General features: G+C 37.8%; 1 long non-coding RNA gene across 2 annotated transcripts in view; it reads right to left on the bottom strand.

Moving 5' to 3' along the window:
- Positions 1-20,501, bottom strand: part of LOC138987832 (uncharacterized) — a 40,577-nt gene that overhangs the window by 8,143 nt on the left and 11,933 nt on the right. Inside the window, exons 1-3 of one of the 2 annotated variants that reach the window (XR_011464124.1) lie at positions 6,130-6,227; positions 4,624-4,705; positions 3,404-3,464 (exon numbers count right to left, since the gene is read on the bottom strand). This is a non-coding gene — a long non-coding RNA (uncharacterized lncRNA). Of the gene's footprint in view, positions 1-3,403; positions 3,465-4,623; positions 4,706-6,129; positions 6,228-20,501 lie in introns of those variants that run through there. The other variant, XR_011464125.1, reaches the window with a different exon arrangement.

Raw genomic sequence — 20,501 nt, 5'->3', positions numbered from 1 at the left:
CATTGCATGCTAATAAAACTTTATTTGAAAAATTAAGAAGTGGGCTGGATTTGAGCCATGTACCCTGGCTTGGCTATCCCTACATTAGAGTCCAGATATTTGACCCAGATATATACTCTATACTTTTATATTCCTCTTTCTACTGAACATTCCTTCTGGGATGTCCATAGGTACCTCAATCTCAGCATGCTGAAAACTGATTTTATCATTATTCACCTGCTTTGAAGTGTTCCCTGTATATTTTCTACCTCAAGAAATGACAAAACTTTCTCCTCAACTAATAAACAATCTAAGATTGCCTATGTTCACTTAGTTGTTTTTTTTGTTTTGTCTTGTTCCTTCATCTGGAATATGTTTCTTTACTATTTTATTTTGTTTAATAGAGACCAATATCCCTTTCATTTTATAGGATAACATTTTAACAAGTTGTGTGTGTGTGTGTGTTCAGTTGCTCAGTTATGTCTGACTCTTTGTGACCCTATGGACTATAGCCCACCAGACTTCTCTGTCCAGGGGATTTTCCCAGCAAGATTACTGGAATGGGTTACCATTTCCTCCTCTGGGTGATCTGCCCAACCCAGGGATCAAATCTATGTCTCCAGTATCTCCTGCATTGCAGGCAGATTCTTTACTGTTGAGTAACCAGGGAAGCCCCTATTTTAAAAAGTAAGATACATGAAAATAGGATTTGAAATCAGCTGTGTTTTAAAAGACATATGACCATGATTTCCTTTAAATTTTATCACTATATTTCTTTTTTTTTTAATTTTATTTTTAAACTTTACATAATTGTATTAGTTTTGCCAAATATCAAAATGAATCTGCCACAGGTATACATGTGTTCCCCATCCTGAACCCTCCTCCCTCCTCCCTCCCCATACCATCCTTCTGGGTCGTCCCAGTGCACTAGCCCCAAGCATCCAGTATCGTGCATCGAACCTGGACTGGCAACTCGTTTCATACATGATATTTTACATGTTTCAATGCCATTCTCCCAAATCTCCCCACTCTCTCCCTCTCCCACAGAGTCCATAAGACTGTTCTATACATCATTGTCTCTTTTGCTGTCTCGTACACAGGGTAATTGTTACCATCTTTCTAAATTCCATATATATGTGTTAGTATACTGTATTGGTGCTTTTCCTTCTGGCTTACTTCACTCTGTATAATAGGCTCCAGTTTCATCCACCTCATTAGAACTGATTCAAATGTATTCTTTTTAATGGCTGAGTAATACTCCATTGTGTATATGTACCACTGCTTTCTTATCCATTCATCTGCTGATGGACATCTAGGTTGCTTCCATGTCCTGGCTATTATAAACAGTGCTGTGATGAACATTGGGGTACACGTGTCTCTTTCCCTTCTGGTTTCCTCAGTGTGTATGCCCAGCAGTGGGATTGCTGGATCATAAGGCAGTTCTATTTCCAGTTTTTTAAGGAATCTCCACACTGTTCTCCATAGTGGCTGTACTAGTTTGCATTCCCACCAACAGTGTAAGAGGGTTCCCTTTTCTCCACACCCTCTCCAGCATTTATTATTTGTAGACTTTTGGATCGCAGCCATTCTGACTGGTGTGACATGGTACCTCATAGTGGTTTTGATTTGCATTTCTCTGATAATGAGTGATGTTGAACATCTTTTCATGTGTTTGTTAGCCATCTGTATGTCTTCTTTGGAGAAATGTCTATTTAGTTCTTTGGCCCATTTTTTGATTGGGTCATTTATTTTTCTGGAGTTGAGCTGTAGGAGTTGCTTATATATTTTTGAGATTAGTTGTTTGTCAGTTGCTTCATTTGCTATTATTTTCTCCCATTCTGAAGGCTGTCTTTTCACCTTGCTAATAGTTTCCTTTGATGTGCAGAAGCTTTTAAGGTTAATTAGGTCCCATTTGTTTATTTTTGCTTTTATTTCCAATATTCTGGGAGGTGGGTCATAGAGGATCCTGCTGTGATGTATGTCGGAGAGTGTTTTGCCTATGGTCTCCTCTAGGAGTTTTATAGTTTCTGGTCTTATGTTTAGATCTTTAATCCATTTTGAGTTTATTTTTGTGTATGGTGTTAGAAAGTGTTCTAGTTTCATTCTTTTACAAGTGGTTGACCAGATTTCCCAGCACCACCTGTTAAAGAGATTGTCTTTAATCCATTGTATATTCTTGCCTCCTTTGTCAAAGATAAGGTGTCCATATGTGCGTGGATTTATCTCTGGGCTTTCTATTTTATTCCATTGATCTATATTTCTGTCTTTGTGCCAGTACCATACTGTCTTGATAACTGTGGCTTTGTAGTAGAGCCTGAAGTCAGTGTATTTCTATGACAGTGGATATCTATGACTATGTTTGGAAATAGTATAAAAAGCCAAAATTTGAAAAGTTGTGAATGTCAAATCTATAACCAAATGGTCTTACCATACATCTTATCCCCATAATGAGTTTTGGTTTTTATATATGAAAGCATAAAGATAAGGAATATATTTATTCATGCATATGTAAAATTTCTATTTTTGAAATGTTATGCTTTATTGAGGGAACATAAAAATTGATGGGTTAAGATTTTTATAATACTGTTTTGAGCATAACATTATATATTATTTAAATTATTAACTTGAGGTACCATATTTCTTACCAATTGGTTGTCTTTTTCCGTCATTGCTTAATTTAGTTAGTAATTATTGACCAAACCTGCTTGCTCTCTAAAAGAAATCCATTTCCCCATATGTTTGTGTGAACTGAACATGATGTTTGTGTGAGGCTATTAATCATGAAGACACATAATTTATGTATTTGGGGTGTGTGTGTGTGTATCTCAGTCACCGAGTCATGTCTGACTCTTTTGCGACCCTACGGACTGTAACCCATCAGGCTCCTCTGTCCATGGGATTCTTCAGGCAAGAACACTGGAGTTGGTTGCCATTTCCTCCTCCAGGGGATCTTCTGGACCCAGGGGTTGAACTTGCATCTCCTGCACTGGCAAACAGATTCTTTACCACTGAGCCACCTGGGAAGCCCTTATGTATTTGGACAGACGCATTAATGCATGTTTTCACTTGAAGTTAAATTTAAACCCAGAAGATAACAGTAAATTTACTCAGCTGTATCTTTTTTCACATACAAAATTTGTAAAGTAAGCCTTTTAAAACATGAAATTCATGTTAAAGGACCTAAAAGTACCCATGGGTCATGATCTGGAGTGAGATGTTCCTGGAGTCAGGGGAACATCCATACTCAGCTTTCAGTTCTTCAAAAATAGCTGTGAATTTGTGAAAACAACGTCTCCTATTTATTAATACCACCTTTATTTACCCTGTATGTGTTTTTCCTGGATGATTGCTCAAAATTTTGCAAGTTAGCCTGTGAATGAATACATAAGAAAATATTTATCACTAATCACATGCGCTCACTCACTTAAGGGAATTTCCATTTCATAGATGAGTGTGTTCCAGATGTGTTTCATAAGTTGCTTCTCCTAGAGACATTGGTAGAGAAAGAAAACTCAGAAAACTCAGATTAAATTGCCATCCCAGAAGTTCATGTTTTGTCTGAGAACAGAAGTAGGGGTCTTAGAGGGCAGAAGCCTTTTGAAATTCTTTCCAAATTTTAGCTTCCAGACAGCAAGGAGAGGCAATGGTGGCCAGAGAAGGGTGAATGAGCAAAAGAAAACATAAGGATCCAGAATTCTGGGTCAATGCATAGCCAAGCATCTCCCACAAACTAGTTTTAAAGGAGCAGCAAAAAGAATTATGTACAGATAAACTTATGTAAAGTACTCATGCATCACTGTAAATTGCTTTGAAGAGACCAAGTTTGATTCATATAATTTAGTTTCTTAATGCTCTCCCACCTGAACCCCATGATACTTTATGTTCTCTGGTTGGTGCTGGTTCCTTTCCAGGTAGAACCCAAATAAAAGGTACAATTTCAACTCAGGGGAATGGATACAAGGCAGCTCTACTTCAAAAGGTCAACTTCTGTCCTAAAGACCATAATTAGCCTAAACTATTAATAGTCACTTTTACTAGTTTCTAAAATAGAACAAGTTAGTCTTACTGTTGGATTTCTTCACAAAAGCTTTTGGTTTAGTGCTAGATTAAAAGGTAGAGTTAAATGGACACTATACGTTGCTTTGGAGTTCTTTTGCATTGGAGTAATCTGTATTTTGGTAACCAGTTTTTACTGACAGAGCCACAGAATGACAGTGTGGTTTAAAATTGCCTACGAAGCACAATGTGTTCGTGAAAAACTGTTATAGAAATACTCTGCCTTTGTCATTTTGTTCAGGGTCTCCAAAAGCTGGCATGTCACTGGGGTAAAAGGGTTGACTCTTCCGTTGACTTTCCACCAAAACCTCCTATATAATATTTCTCAAAGCAAATTAGTGGCAAACAACTCATTTACATCAAGATATCTTTCTTACCACTCCTGCACAACTGGAATTCACGCCATGTCACCTTCTAATCCAGCCTTAGATATTGGCTTTTGATTCTGTGCTTGTTCACTTAGGTAAAGGAAGAGTGTGTTGTGGGCAAGAAGCGTTTGCCTTTCACATCTCTATTAGTGCCCTATTGCTGCTGTAACAGAGGACCACAAATCAAATGGCTTGAAACAACACACATTTATTATTTTACCATTCTGGAGGTCAGAAACCTGAAATGGTCTCACTGGTCCAAAATGAAGATGTCAGTGGGGCCGTATTCCTTTCTGAAGACCCTAGGTTAGAATGGAAAAATCAGAACATTTGTGCCTTTTAGTAGTGCTGTGGCTTATTAAACATCACAAGCTGTGCCTGGCATTGTGCTCAATTGCATGTTGTTGCTAAGTCAGGTTTGACTCTTTTGTGAGCCCACCCAGGCTCCTCTGTCCATGGAATTTCCCAGGCTACAATACTGGAGTGAGTTGCCATTTCTCTTCTCCAGGGAATCTTCCCAACCCAGGGATTGAACCCATGTCTCCTGCATTGACAGGCAGATTCTTTACCACTGAGCCAGGAGCGCAGTCCCTGTGCTCAACTAGATGGAACTAAATGACTCTCAGTTCATAGGCCCTGGGGAGCGCTGCTCCATTCATTCTGTTTCCTTCCACTTTTATTCCAGACCTCCAAGTGGCAGCAAGTACTGATAAGTGGGTTTGCCTCAGTAGACCTCAAATTTTCTTTCAATGGACTATGCCACTGTTTTAAGAGAGGTTGAGGGTGTATATAAAGAACAAAGGGCATTCCCAAACTTATTTGGCCATTATCCTAAGTCATATCTTCCAATACAGTTTTTATTAGCAATAAAATTGGCATATCCATCCTATCAATTTATCTCCTATATATAAGATGAGTTTTATTTGTGACTCTCATAAACATTTAATATCCCTTCTATGTAGAAGTTCTGGATCTACTCATATCACCAGCTGGGACTCAAACATAGATCTGAGTCTTTGGTTAAGGCCTTCCTTATTCTTTACCATAAGTCACCTTTGGCTACATACTATACTTATTTTAAAGTTTAAATAATTTCATTAGCTATATCCCACACATAATAGATGTTCAATAATTGTGAAGTTTTCTCCTCCTGTTTTATGAGTAAAAGGAGAATCAAGTAAACTAGAAATTTTAAAATATTGTATAAGGTAATTTTTATATTAACCAGCCCTCAGCAAATAATTTTCAGTCTAAGAGGTACCTGATTTTTTCATTCACGAATTGGTCCCTTCATTTATACATTCAATTAGCTTTTACTTTTTCAAGAGAAATATAAGGTAACATGAATAAGACCAAATTTAGCTTTGAGAAGAACATTCATGTTTTTAAATCAGCAACATAGAAGAATGGAATTCAACTGTGTCCCTGTAACTCTCAAGGCTAATATTTCTATTTTTCCCTGATATAGAATAACATAAGCAAAGAAGATGAACTGTCTGAAACTTATAATAAATAATGCCAACTCAGGTGTATAGCCATAACTTTTATTTCTCTAACCCCAACATGAATTCATCCTTGTATCTTTTGACAGTAACATACTTTGGCATAACTCTGTCTGTCTGAATATCATAATCCCTATAATAAGTCAGTAAGACAAAATTTTGCTTGATTAAAAAAAAATTGTGGACAGGATACTCTCCAGCATTATTAGGCTCCCAACGCTTACTGAACAACTAATGACAGGTTTTTCTCTGTTGCAGCTGGCGAAAAGTTTTATAGATCGGTAGATATTTCTCAGGACATCAAATGCAGGATGAGATCAGTCTGTCTCTTTGGGATTAGGCTGCAAAGCTATTGGTGTTTCTGAGGAAAAACAGTGACAGATGTTGTATCATTCACTTTGTTGTTGGGCAGATTTATATAGGCATCTTAGTACCACGTAGCTAATGTTAAAACCAGAATTTCCACATGTGAAAATATACACTGTTGGCTTAGCAAGTACGAATACTTGCTGTATCATCTTATGGTGTAATAGTTAAGCAGAATGTGGAAATTTTACCCTTTTGGAAATACAATTTGGAAAGCCAGACTTCATTTGATTTTTTTCAACTATGAAATTTTCTAAAGCTGTACACATAGGCTCTTTTGATATTTGCTAGAGGATGTGATGATTTACAATGTAGATCATATAATAAATGAGACTAAACTCTGGAGTCAGAAAATCAGAGCTTGAATCCTGGTTCATCCATTTGAGATGCATGACCTTGGTGAAACCAATCAACATTTCTAGTATTTATTTGTGAATAATGTATATCAGCCTCAGACATTTACTATAAAATTTTATCTCATTTTTACTTATAATATTTGGCATATAGTAATACTTACTAGCTATTATTATTACCTTATATTAAGTTTTGAGCAGCAACACATCCAAAGTATTGAATTGAAAAAGACTTTATAATGAAGGAGCCAGACAGAGGTGTGTTCAGGAGATGAAGTAGAGAGAATGATTGATTATCCCTAACAAGCAACAGTTGTAAGAAATGACCAACCCTGTAGAGAAAAGGGGAAGAGACTGGTATCATCAGAATCCAGGAAAATCTGTAGCCTTGGGGATGGAGGGTCTCTGAATAAGCGTGGCAGTAGAAGCAGAGACACAGGGCCATTGAAACAGCCACAGTTAGTGGGGAGAAAGGTGAAGGAATTCAATTCTCCGTCTGCCTGGCAAGTTACTCTCATTTGTCCGACCCAGTGAAAGCCAGAGATGAAGGAAACAGCATAAGGAGGTCCACAGGGGACAGCACACTGGGGCTCAGGACAGGATAAAGATGGTAAAAAGAAGATAGCCAGCATGATATTAAATTTAACCATCTCCTCAGGGCCCACATCTCCTCATGAATTGTGACAATTTGGGCCTGCTTGCCAAGCAAACACTTGCTCTGTCCCATTCAGGATACAGCTGTGGCCTCCTTGGAGCCCCCACTGCTCTGGACGCCAGTTTCTCTCTCTCTCTCAGCCATGTGAAATTCTTTCAAATCCAAGGTCTTGAGGTCAGAAGTCCACAGAACTTCCCTAAACTGGAAGCCTTCTGAATCTGGCCTCCTAATGGAAAATCATTGCCAAGAGTGCTCTAATGTGAAAAGGTGCAGGCATAGCTGTGTGATTCTACTGAGTCACTTCCAACATCAGCTCCCAGACCACCACCACGTTTTACTCTCTTAAAGACACACTTTTGAACACAAGTAGTTTTTAACCGTTTTCCAAATAGAAGAGGGTAAATTTATCAAATATAAGATACTTGTCAGTAGTTGCCCTTTCTACCAGTACATTTAATTTAGGAACTTCTTTCACAGAAATAGTTGGTGATTTCAGACTGTTCCATAACAGTATCTCAGGGGAATAAGGTACTGGTATGGCATATGATTAAACAGAAAGCATGTTTTCGGAATGTCTTTCCTCTCTTGCTTTAAAGTAGCTAGATATAATTTAAAGCAGAAGATTGAGATCAGTTTCTGACTCCACCAGCCTGGAGAGCTCCCTTAACCTTACTGGGTGGCCATGCTTTCATCTATGACATTAGCATATGAATATTTTCCCTGCTCTTGAGTAGAAATTACATAACAGATATGAGGATCTTTTATGTAAATCATAATTTATGTGAGAAATTCATTCTTTTTTCTTTTCTTTGTCTCTGTCCCCTTCTCTCTCTTTCTTTTCTGATAATATGAACTCTGCTGTCTTCTAACTCAGGGAAAGCCTCGGGTTTTGCTCAAGAGTTAGACAATGACCAACTTTGAGACTCTGAAGAAGTCACATGATGCTAAACAGATAATAGATCCTTTAAAGATATATTATTTTAAAAATCCCTTTGAATAAAATATATTTAACTTTGTCTTTAATTCTGAACTTTAACTGTACAAAGTTGTTTAACAATGATCATATTCAAATATTAATTCTTTTTTGAGATACAGTTGGTTTCCCAGTTCCTTGCTAAGTTAATAAAGAATAATATTATTTCAAATAATTGATTAATCATGCTTAATTCAGTTATGCTGTTAGTATAACTTTTAAAAAATGCTTACCCTCATCACAGAAGAAGAATGATATAATATACCAGATGGAAATCCACTTACTCCTTAGGGGTCAGGAATGCAAATAAAATAACTATGTAATAATATGGTCCAGCTGCACTTTGGATTTAGCAGAGGCCCCAGTTGTGATGTGACATCTGAAAGATTTTTCACAACATATTTTTCCAGCTGAAATTTGTCTTGTCCAGATACAGAATCTGCCAAATTACAAAAATCTACACAGATGCTTAGATTTTGAAAAAGAAGGGACTGTACAAGTTAAGAATTTTTCATAACTACTCCTTCTCTCATCCCCCTCAAAATGCAATACAGCAACTCAGATAGTCTTCAGTGAATCAATCAAACAAGCAGGTTCTACCTTGCTCTATTTCTTTATAGGAGACACATCAAAAGCCCCTGACAGAGAGTGTTTGTAGTTTGTCTGTGAGCATGTTTTCAAAATATGGACCATTACTGGAAAACCAAAAAGCACATGGATAATGTACACTTACATTTTCACTGCTGTTCAAAGGACCTCAACCTTTGATTTGTATCCTTGGTCCTTTTACAGCTAGAGTCAGTTGGTGTACTGAAGAGTGTTATGAATTGTATGTCAAGTAAACTGAGTCCAAAGCCAGGTTCTCCCGTTTGCATGTTTTGTGGCCATGGGGACAGGCATTAAACTTCCTGAGTGTGAGATTCTGAAGTAAACAAAGTCATGCTTAAACCTGGGCTTCCCAGGTGGAGCTAGTGGTAAAGAGTCTGCCTATCAATGCAGGAGATATAAGAGACATAGATTTCCGACCCCCGAAGTAGGAAATGGCACCCACTCCAGTATTCTTGCCTGGAAAATTCCATCAGCAGAGGAGCCTGGCAGGCTACAGCCCTTGGGGCCACAAATAGTCAGACATGACTGAGTAACTGAGAAAATGCTTTACTAGAGAATCTCCAGATTCCTGCTAAATTCTGAAATGTATTGAAACTTAACGCTTCGAATTTTAGAATTCAGCTATCCATGGCATAAGCTGCCCCAAAATGGCCTCAAAATAATTTTTTTCTTTAAATATTAATATATTTAATTTTTTAAAAGTAGTTTTAGGTTTTCAGGAAAAAAATGTTCAGAAGTACAAGGAAAGCCTGTATACTCTCTGCTCCACTCTCACAGTTTCCCTTATTATTGACATCTTGCATTAGTTTGGTGTATTTGTTACAACTGATGAACCAGTACATAGCTGAATTCCATAGTTTGCATTAGGGTTCACCTCTTGTGTTGTGGTGGTGGTTTAGTTGCTAAGTTGGGTCCAACTCTTGCAACACCATGGACTGTAGCCTGACAGACTCTGATTCTCCAGGCAAGAATACTGGAGTGGGTTGCCGTTCCTTCTGCAGAGGATCTTCCTGACCCAGGAATTGAACCCAGTTCTCCTGCATTGCAGGCAGATTCTTTACTGACTGAGCTATGAGGGAAGCCCCTTGTGTTGTAGTTTTGACAAATGCATAATGGTTTGTGATCTCATTATAGTATCACACAGAATACTTTCATAAACCCTAAAAGTACCCTGTGCTCCACCAATTCATTCCTGTTTCCCTCCTCCTGAACTTGGGAAACCATTGATTTTTTTCCACCCCCCAACTCTATAGTTTTGCCTTTCCCATAATATCATATGGTTAGGATCTTACAGTACGTAGCTTTTTCAGGTTGGCTATTTTCTTTTAGCAACATGCATTTAAAGCTCCTCCATGTCTTTTTTTTTTTTTTTTCCTCCATGTCTTTTTGTGGCCTGATAGCTTATTTATTTTTTATCATTGAAAATATTCCATCACATAATTGTATTACTATTTGTTTATCCATTGTCCTATTGAAAGACGTGTTCATTGCTTCCAATTTTTGGCAGTTGTGAATAAAGCAACTATAAACATTAGTGGGCAGGTTTTTGTGTGGACATAAAATTTTAACTCATTTGGGTAAATATCTAGGAGCAGGATTGCTGGCTGTATTTTAAGACTATGTTTAACTTGTAAGAGAGTGCCAAACTGCCTTACAAAGTGGTTGTTTCATTTTGTGTTCCCACCAAAAAAGAGTGAGAGCTTCTATACACAAATGTTTTTATTTTAAGAAATGCAATATAAATAAAGTTGGTCCAAATTGCTCCTGAGTGTGAATAGTTTAATAAATAAATATCAATTAACTTATACTTCATATCATAGGAATTCTTGATTACACAAGATAAAAAGAGTTTGATGTATGTTTAATAATGTTGTTTTACAGACTTTACTATCTCTTAAACTATTCCATATAAACAAAAACTGTTTTTACATAATCTCCTTTAAGAACACTTTAGCTACATGTGATAATATTTACTACATTTCATGTATATTTATATTACTATAAGTTAGATATGCCACTGATGAGTCCCAGGAATTTCTACAGCACTTCTGAGATAATCACAAGTCGTGTTGGTTTTATTGAGTCTCAATATTTGACCTCTGCTTGATGCAGATGTTTTACGGTGACCAGACACATCTTGGTGAGATCCCAGATTATAACATTTAGAATATCATTGTATAAGAAATTAAATTTTTTGGCCTAAAATATAAGCTTTGGAGCATGAGACCCTTAGTATAGCTCCTGATTTCCTCTTTGTTTTCATTTATTTCCACTTCTGCTCTTGTCCAACATTCCAGATATAAAGAAATATTGTGCTGTGCTTGTTGTGCTTAGTTGCTCAGTCGTGTCCAACTCTGTGTGACCCCATGGACTGGAGCCCACCAGTCCATGGGGATTCTCCAGGCAGGAATACTGGAGTGGTTTGCCATGCCCTCCTCCAGGGGATCTTCCCAACCCAGTAATCGAACCTAGGTCTCCCACGTTGCGGGTGGACTCTTTACCGTCTAAACCACCAGGGAAGCCTAAAGAAATATTATTCAACATGAAAATGTTTGCTTTATGGGTCCTGGAAGTTCAGGGGTTGGGACTTTGCCTTCCCATACAGGGGTGCAGATTCAATTCCTGGTCAGGGAGCTAGAAAGCTAGGATCCCACAAGCCTTGTGGCCAAACAAAACAAAACAAAGCACAAAAGAGAGGCAATATTGTAACAAATTCAGTAAAGATTTTCAAAATGGTTTGCATCAAAAAAAATCTTAAAAAAAAAAAAAAAAATGTTTGCTCTAGTCCCAAATTCTGGAAGCCGGTAGCATATAGTGGGTCCTAGAGTCAAAGTGTTGGTTCAGTACCCAGGTCTGCAATTTCTTAGCTATTTGAAAATGGGTTGTCATATAATCTTTATTTTCCTCAGTGGCCCCATTGATGTAAAGTATTTACTTCATAGAGTTCTTCTAAGGATTAAATGAGACAGTATCTGTAAGTATTTGAGCACAGCAGAGAGATAGCAGACAAGAAAGATTAGCAAGTACTATCATTAAGTGCTGGACTTGTTACTTTCCACTGACTCTCCTTTTTCTCTGCCTCACTTGTTTATAAAAAGTGTTCAGGGATCATCTCAAAGAAATCCTCTTGGTCAATCTGTCGTTGCCCCTCCCCACAACCTGAGTGAGTTCTCCTTGCTAGATGGAGCCTTCTCTTTCTCTTTATCCTAAAACTTATCACTCTATATAGCTTGTTTCTTTTCCGTTTGTTATTGACATGTAAATCCCTTGCAATCACAGACTCTGTCTTACCCCCTTGTTATCACCAGTACCGGGTACTTAGGAATCCTTTCATTGAAGTAACAGAAGACTTTACTGAGACTGAGGCTCAAAAAACAGAGGAATCTAATGGGCTAAGTAGGTGACCATCAGAAGTATGTCCAAATTTAGTCAAGGTTTGATCAAATGTTCTTGATAATATCAAAAAAGACTCATTTCCATGCCTTCTTGGTACTTTTCTCATGCTGTTTCAACCTAAGGCTGCCTTTCCTTGGGGTTGCAAGATGTCATCCAGGGTCTGTTAGTGGCTACCAGTGACTCATTTACTTTGAGCAGACAGAGAGAATGTTGGTCCAAGAAGCTCTCTTGGGAAAATGTGAAAATTTCTTTCTCAGAAGCCCTCAAAACCTCTCCTCCCATCACACTGACCTGAAATGGATCATGTGCTTATCCCTGAAGTCCAACAGCATGGATTGTGCCTATTGGCTTAGGTCAGTTGGGTCATACCTACAGCTGGGTTTGGGCTAGTTCAACTTGCCTGCACTGCCCCGTGTCACATGAGCTGTGCAGAGGGAGAAGAAAGTAGGATAAAATCAACAGACTATTACCAAGAAAAGGGAGGAACTAATGTGATAAACATAATTACACCCTCTCTTTTCAAAGACACAAAACTGGATCAGAAAACATCGTGTGATCATTAATGCTATGGCATCTATGAAAGAAAGTGTATGCCTAAGTATAATTTTGCCCAGGTCTACCTCTTTGAAATGAGATTTAGATTAAGTGTATAGGAGCTAACCTCCCATATGTACATTGTGAATTGCACATATTGTTTGATATGAGCTTCTTGAGAGTAGGTTCCTGATTTACTTGGTTTCCTGCTAAATCCCAAGTCATAGAACAGTGCCTGACACATAGTAGACATACAGTAAATATTTCTTTAATTAATTCATATTTCTAATGTTGGAAGTTTACCAATGTAAAGGCTACAAATGCAGATGTTGGAGTAAAAAAAATCACATCTGTTCTGTCTAGATTATTAAAGTGTCCAAATCTCTTCATTATGACTAATTTACATGGCATTAGACTAAAGAGAACAAATAAAAACCATGTGCTCCAAAAAACTTGCTCAAATCATGTGAACAGCTTCATCATAAGATGACTGATGAAGAAATTCAAATTTGAGGCAATAAGGCAACTCTAGACTTGCATGCTGGGGTAGAGAAGGGTTAACCCATTCAAGGCTATTTTCAGTGTAACAGTCTGAGTGAGGTGTTAAAAAAATCTAATTCACAACGCGCAACTTCTCTTTGCAAAACACTTACACTGGCTCTGTATTTCTATTAAAAGGTCAGCCAAAAATTTGAAAAGACCTATGAAATTCTATAAACAATCCCTCTCCCCCAACTTCCACTATAACTTCTTAGATTTATCTTGTGATATTCTCTCTCTGGTTTAAGGAGATCAAACCAATCAGTCTTAAGGGAGATCAACCCTGAATATTCACTGGAAGGACTGATGCTGAAGCTGAAGCTCCAGTATTTTGGTCATCTGATGTGAACAGATGACTCATTGAAAAAGTCCATGATGCTGGGAAACACTGAGGGCAGAAGGAGAAGAGGATGTCAGAGGATGAGATGGCTGGACTGCATCACGGATGCAATGAACATGAACTGGGGCAAATTCCGGGAGATGGTGAGGGACAGGGAGGCCTGGCATGTTATAGTTCATGGGGTTACAAAGAGTCAGACATAACTGGGCAACTGAACAACAGCAACAACAATTCTCTCCCGCATTCACTCCCCTCCACTATTGTTAATATCTTGCTGTTGCTCAAATAATACAGGTAGTGTGTTGCATTAGAGCCTTGGCACCAATACTTCCATTTGCCTGAAAATCTTTTCCCTTACATGTACGGCTCTGCTCAGTGTTACCCCTGTGATACCTAACGGTGCTGTATTTAACACTGTATCCTAGTCCTCCCTTCCACCTTGACCCTAGACGTCCATATGCTGTTCTACCATTAATATTTCCATTGCATGTCTTAAGTTCTCACATACAACATAATGTACTTTTATCATTGTTATTCACTTTTCATTTCCCCCATTAAATGCAAACTCCATGAGTACAGTGGTTATTATTTTGACCACTGATTGATTCTGAAGCATAGACTAAGACTTGGAACATAATATACTAATATGCTCAATACATATGGTTGAATGAGCTTATGTATTGAATGAGCAGTCATGTGTGTGTAGTCGCTCACTTGTTTCCAACTCTTTGCGACCTTTTGGACTGTGGCCCGCCAGGCTTCTCTGTCCACATAAGTTTTAAGGCAAGAGTACTGGAGTGGCTTGCCATTTTCCTCCTCCAGGGTATCTTCCCAAGCCGAGGATCAAACCTGTACCTCCTGTGTCTTCCTGCATTGCAGGTGGATTCTTTACCTGCTGAGCCACTGGGGAAGCCCATACTATATTAACCATATATTCTAGTCAGTAGTTCAGGGTTATCCTATATATAATAGTAACCCAATAAGGCAAACTGAGTGTCTGTTTTCATTTTCCAATATGTTGACTTTTATTTATCTAGAAAATATGTTGGAAAATATACTTGCCAAGCAAAATATATATTAAGCATATTAATACTCTGAATTTTTTCTGCATTTTAATAAAACCCAACTGTCCAGTGAAACCAAACAATGATATGATAGGCATAACAGTAACTATATCACAGCCAATTTTGGATTTTTACGCATTTGCTCAATGTCCAAATATTTAACAAAATTTTGGCAGAAACTCAAATATATACTTTATTGATTTATTGTGTGACCCATAATGGTTGAAACTTGAGTTTTCCAGCAGGACACTGCTAACTATGAAGATTGTATGTTTTTCACAGAATGGCACTTACCTTTTTCTAAAGAATAGTAATTTCTAACAAGTTTTATGATCCTACATTCAAACTTTTTAAAGAAGAGCTAGCCAATAATTAATCTCTATATTAGTGAAATATTAATTGTACAGAAACTAGCATGTATGTAAGAGAAATAAGTTCTTCTTGGTATTTTTTTCCTGATTGGATTCTTTCTTTTAAACTTTATTAATTGATACTATTGATAGCCTCTTACTTGGAAACTAGTCAGCTATTTTTATGGATGTGATTATCTCAGTTCATCCAGGCTACCAACACAAAAATATCATGAACTGGGTGGCTTATGAACATTTATTTTGAAGACAGGAAAATCCCAGGTCATGACATATTTAGTGTCTGGTGAGAGCCTGCCTTCTCACTGTTAACCTTACATGTAGGAAAGAGTGAGGAATCTCTCTTGGACTTCTTTTATAAGGGTACTAAGCACATTTACCATGGCTCCACCCTCACGACCAAACACTTCCCAAAGGACTCACCTTCCAATATCATCTCTTTGGGGGTTAGAATGTTAGCATATTAATTTGAGTCATCATGGGAGTGGATACTTATTTGGTGTTCCCCAGATTAGCTCCCATAGCTGGAATCACCTTGACCAGAAACAAACCCCACTAACCCTGACCCAAACTGCCAAATTGTGTTCAAGTAGACAAAACAGATCACTGATCCTCAGTGATCAGTGCAAAGAAATAGAGGAAAACAATAGAATGGGAAAGTCTAGAGATCTCTTCAAGAAAATTAAGGATACCAAGAGAAGATTTCATGCAAAGATGGGCACAATAAAGAACAGAAATGGTATAGACCTAACAGAAGCAGAAGGTATTAAGAAGAGGTGGCAAGAAAACACAGAAGAACTATACAAAAAAGATCTTCACAACCCAGATAATCTAGAACCTAGAACCAGACATCCTGGAATGCGAAGTCAAGTGGACCTTAGGAAGCATCACTATGAACAAAGCTAGTGGAGGTGATGGAATTCCAGTTGACCTATTTCAAATTCTAAAAGATGATGCTGTGAAAGTGCTGCACTCAATATGCCAGCAAATTTGAAAAACTCAGCAGTGGCCACAGGACTAGAAAACGTCAGTTTTCATTCCAATCCCAAAGAAAGGCAATGCCAAAGAATGCCCAAACTACCACACTCATCGCACATGCTAGCAAAGTAATGCTCAAAATTCTCCAAGCCAGGCTTCAATAGTACCTGAACAATGAACCTGCAGATGTTCAAGCTGGATTTAGAAAAGGCAGAGGAACCAGAGATCAAATTTCCAACATCCACTGGATCATCAAAAAAGCCAGAGTTCCAGCAAAACATCTACTGCTTTATTGACTATGCCACAGCCTTTGACTGTGTGGACCACAACAAACTCTGGAAAATTCTTGAAGAAATGGGAATACCAGACCACCTTATCTGCCTCTTGAGAAATCTGTATGCAAGTCAGGAAGCCACAGTTAGAACTGGACATGGAACAACAGACTGGTTCCAAGTAGGGGAAAGAGTACATCAAGGCTGTATATTGGCACCCTGCTTATTTAACTTATATGCAGAGTACATCATGAGAAACACTGGGCTGGAAGAAGCACAAGCTGGAATCGAGATTGCCGGGAGAAATATCAATAACTTCAGATATTCAGATAACACCACCCTTATGGCAGAAAGTGAAGAAGAACTAAAAAGCCTCTTGATGAAAGTGAAAGAGGAGAGTGAAAAAGTTGGCTTAAAACTCAACATTCAGAAAACTAAGATCATGGCATCTGGTCCCATCACTTCATGGCAAATAGATGGGTAAATAGTGATAGAGTTTATTTTGGGGGGCTCCAAAATCACTGCAGATGGTGACTGCAGCCATGAAATTGAAAGACACTTGCTCCTTGGAAGAAAAGTTATGACCAGCCTAGACAGCATATTGAAAAGCAGAGACATTACTTTGCCAACAAAGGTCCGTCTAGTCAAGGCTATGGTTTTTCTGGTAGTCATGTATGGATGTGAGAGTTGGACTGTGAAGAAAGCTGAGCACTGAACAATTGATGCTTTTGAACTGTGGTGTTGGAGAAGACTCTTGCGAGTCCCTTGGACTGCAAGGAGATCCAACCAGTCCATCCTAAAGGGTATCGGTTCTGAATATTCATTGGAAGGACTGATGTTGAAGCTGAAAGTCCAATACTTTGGCCACCTGATGGGAAGAACTGACTCACTGGAAAAGACCCCAATGCTGGGAAAGATTGAAGGCAGGAAGAGAAGGGGATGAAAGAGGATGAGATGGCTGGATGGCATCACTGACTCAATGGACACGAGTTTGAGTAAAGGCTGAGAGTTGGCAATGGACAAGGAGGCCTGGTGTGCTGCAGTAATGGGGTTGCAAAGAGTTGGACACAACTGAGCGACTGAACTGAAGTGAGACAGAAGGATTGGTGTTCTAAGGTACTAAGTGTTAGGGTCAATCGTCATTTGGCAATAGATAACCAAAGCACAAGGTATTTTCAGATAAGGTTAATTGGAAAAAAAGTCAAAACTCACCAAATATCACCACCCCAAATGCTGTTATTTACAAATTTGTAGGGAAAAAAAATGCACTTAACAGCAAACATATAAGAAATAACCACATTTAAAAATATTATCCACTTGTATGTATTTATGCATTTATTTACATGTATATGCATATACATGGCTTCCCAGGTGGCTCTGTGGTAAAGGATCTGCCTGCCAATGCAGAAGCCACAGTTTTAATCCCTGCTTTTGGAAGATGCCCTGGAGAAGGAAATGGCAAACCACTCTGGTGTTCTTGCCTGGGAAATCCCATGGACAGAGGAGCCTGGCAGGCTATAATAATCCATGGGATCACAAAAGAGTCAGATACAACTATCGACTAAAACAACAACAACAAATATGCATGTACTCACACATACTTTTACTGCTTCATTTATTCGTATCTATTTTAATAATAATTGAGTACCAAGTTAGTATCAGGCACTAGACATAAACTATTGAATAAAACTAATGTATTTCACAGAAGCTGTGAAAGATAGTAAGTATTTGCAGCACTAAGCAACACTATGTTTTTGGTAATTTGTTACAGAGAAATAGATAACTGATTGGGAAGCTCTATTTCTAATAACCCCAGGGCCCACAACTTTGTTGCTTACAAAACATGGATTCTGAAATAAGATAGACCTGGTGTCTGATTACAGATTCATGACTTCCTATTCTTGTGTTCTGGAACAAGTCCCTCGACAGTTTTGAGTATCTTTCTGCATGTTTGAAGAATTGGACTGTAACATTTATTTCTTGTGAATGCTTTGAGGGCCTGATAAGACAAACATGGACGTGAGTCTGAGTGAACTCCGGAAGATGGTGTTGGACAGGGAGACATGGCGTGCTGCGATACATGGGGTCGCAAAGAGTCGGACACGACTGAGCGACTGAACTGAACTGAACTGACTGAAGACAAACATTAATATAAGCTCTGTTGTCATTTCTGCTCACATGACATGTCCCTTTAGAAGAAATTCTCTAACTGCTAAATTAATAGTGAAATTAGGGAGTGGGGATCAAGAACTGATATGAGAAGACAAGTGATTAATTGCCTCTGGGGCCCAGACGATGCGTAATGGTGGCTCAGGGAGAGTTGGATCAAAATAAGACCCCATGAGAAACTAAAAGGAACAGAAATTCTTCTTGATGATATCCATTAATTTTTAAAACTTTTATATTCCTTTAAATAAGGCTTCACATCTTTAGGCTAAATTTTTCTACTTACTTTAAATATTTCTCATATACCATTTTAGTCATTCATCTATAAATGCATTTTAATCCTTCTAAATGGCTCTAAATGAAGGTACCCAGAACTGAATGAAATAGTCCGAGTACTGAATAATCAGTACAGAGTTAAAGTGTTGCTTCCCTAATTTTAACTACAGTACACTTCCCTTAATAAAGTTTGAGATGGTATTATCTTCTTGGTGACAAAAGCACCCCTTTATTTGATATTGAATGTGCTGATAACTATCAAGTTGCCAAGTCATGGCTTCCTTATTTTGTACCAGTGAATCCTGTTGACTGCACATGCATGGAAGTCTCATATTTACCTTTGATAAATTTCACCTTGAAACACTTCCTATATCCTCAGTCCATCACCACCTTTTTGTAGACACACTGTCCAGAGACATATTTGTTCTCTTCCTTACAAGCTCACCATTAATTTCAATTTGGTTAATTTTACCAAAATTAGAGCTAAATGCATGGATGCCTTTAATCCACGTGTAGATGAGGGAATATTAATGACTAGAGTATGATCAGCTTCAAAATGTATTTGAATACATCTAAAAATCATCTCAGTGAGTGTAAACGAAATAACCAGGTGTGAGGGATTCATATTATTACGTTTATATTTCTTTCATATAATACACTGATGAGGAATTTATTGATTTACTCATTTTTTTTAGTGTGTGCTGTGTTCTTTGCTGGGTGCTGGACATAGAGTAATGAACAAGACAGATTAGGTCTGCAGTTTTATAGATTTCATGACAAGCAAACAATGGCAACATGCAGTAGACTCTATTTCACTGACAACCATCACATGAATTCTGCACGTGTAATCAATTTTAATTGTCAGATTAATAGCAACCTCACTGCATTAAAATAAATTTCAGAACATTTTCTTCTACTGCTGAGATGAAACTACTTGGTCTATAATTTGGGGTCATTTTTGAAATGCCATCAGCCTATTTCAGAATGTTTTATTTTTACAGCACATTTACAATATCAGTCTTGGTTTTCATGGATTGCATGTGTCTATTCAAATAAATCTAGCCTGTGCCTCTGCTTTGGTACATCAGCTTTTTAAAAGAGTTGATATCATTATAATGGTTAAATAGCCATGTTTAAAAGAACTAGTCCATTGTAAGTTCTATTTTCTTTTTTAGGTTGGTTATAATTTTGCCTTTGTGGTGTAGATAGATTACATCCAAGTGTCTATTTAGAAAGAGATCACTGAAGATGTGAAATGCATTCAGTGGATGACAATGACCCAACATACACTAACTACAGCCTAGTGTGTAAAACTAGATGGTGAAGAAAGCTTGGAGATATTTGGTTATATATGGCTCATGTTGTAAATGATTTATGGAGAAAATAGAGGATTCCCAGGATCAAGCAAAGACCTGAACCCAGATTTTATGTCTTGCATTCAGTGATGTTTCTAGTACGCCGTGTTTCATGCTCATACCAGGAATGCTAGGGATGTTTATACCAGGACAGACACAGAGGAAACAAGATTGGCCGTGTCCTAGTTCTGGATCATTGTTCAGTATGGTAATCTCAACCTTTGTTAGAAATTTTCTACATAAGACATTTAAAAGTAAGTATAATAGAAAGAGATCACCTCTCATTTAGCATGATATTATAATTTATAATGTAGAGGCTACTGAATATTACATAATTTTTGAGGAAAGTAA

Source organism: Bos mutus, chromosome 5 (genome assembly GCF_027580195.1).
Source record: "Bos mutus isolate GX-2022 chromosome 5, NWIPB_WYAK_1.1, whole genome shotgun sequence".
Classification (NCBI taxonomy): domain Eukaryota; kingdom Metazoa; phylum Chordata; class Mammalia; order Artiodactyla; family Bovidae; genus Bos; species Bos mutus.
The sequence above is the reverse complement of the archived record's forward strand: the minus strand, read 5'-3'. Positions and strand labels throughout refer to the sequence as shown.